We start from the raw sequence: 430 nt of genomic DNA, 5'->3' as shown, positions 1-430 counted from the left end.
AAAAAAAAAAAAATACTTTGGGGTTCTTATTCTATTTATTTATTTATTTTCTTGGACAAATATATCTATAAACAAAACAATCCAGTACGAAATTACCGAACTATCTGAGTCATCAGATTCGGAAATGTGTTTAATCCTAGAAGGAGTTTTTTTGGGGGAAGCTGGGAATCCTAGAAGGAGTTTTTTTTTTCAGGGAGGCTGGGGAGAGGCAAGGGGGGCTAAGTATTAAAGCTACATTATTTTATCTTTCTTAGAAGTTCTAATATTCTTTAATTTTATGAGCCAATTTTCAGCCAACAGCATACATGTTAGCAATTCTGTTAATGTTAGCAAAGATAAGTTGGACATGATATTTTATAAAAGCATAACTTCTCTGAAATTAATACCCCCTTATCAAGACTTGTACTACCAGCTGGGCATGGTGGTTCAC

The 430-nt window shown here is 33.5% G+C and overlaps 1 protein-coding gene across 1 annotated transcript in view; it reads right to left on the bottom strand.

The window, feature by feature from the left end:
- The window catches only part of HCFC2 (host cell factor C2), a 45407-nt gene that overhangs the window by 18934 nt on the left and 26043 nt on the right, over positions 1–430 (bottom strand). The window lies entirely within an intron of this gene.

Source organism: Colobus angolensis, unplaced genomic scaffold, assembly GCF_000951035.1.
Source record: "Colobus angolensis palliatus isolate OR3802 unplaced genomic scaffold, Cang.pa_1.0 Scaffold10, whole genome shotgun sequence".
Classification (NCBI taxonomy): Eukaryota; Metazoa; Chordata; class Mammalia; order Primates; family Cercopithecidae; genus Colobus; species Colobus angolensis.
Note: the sequence above shows the minus strand (reverse complement) of the source record. Positions and strands in the feature narration are given on the sequence as shown.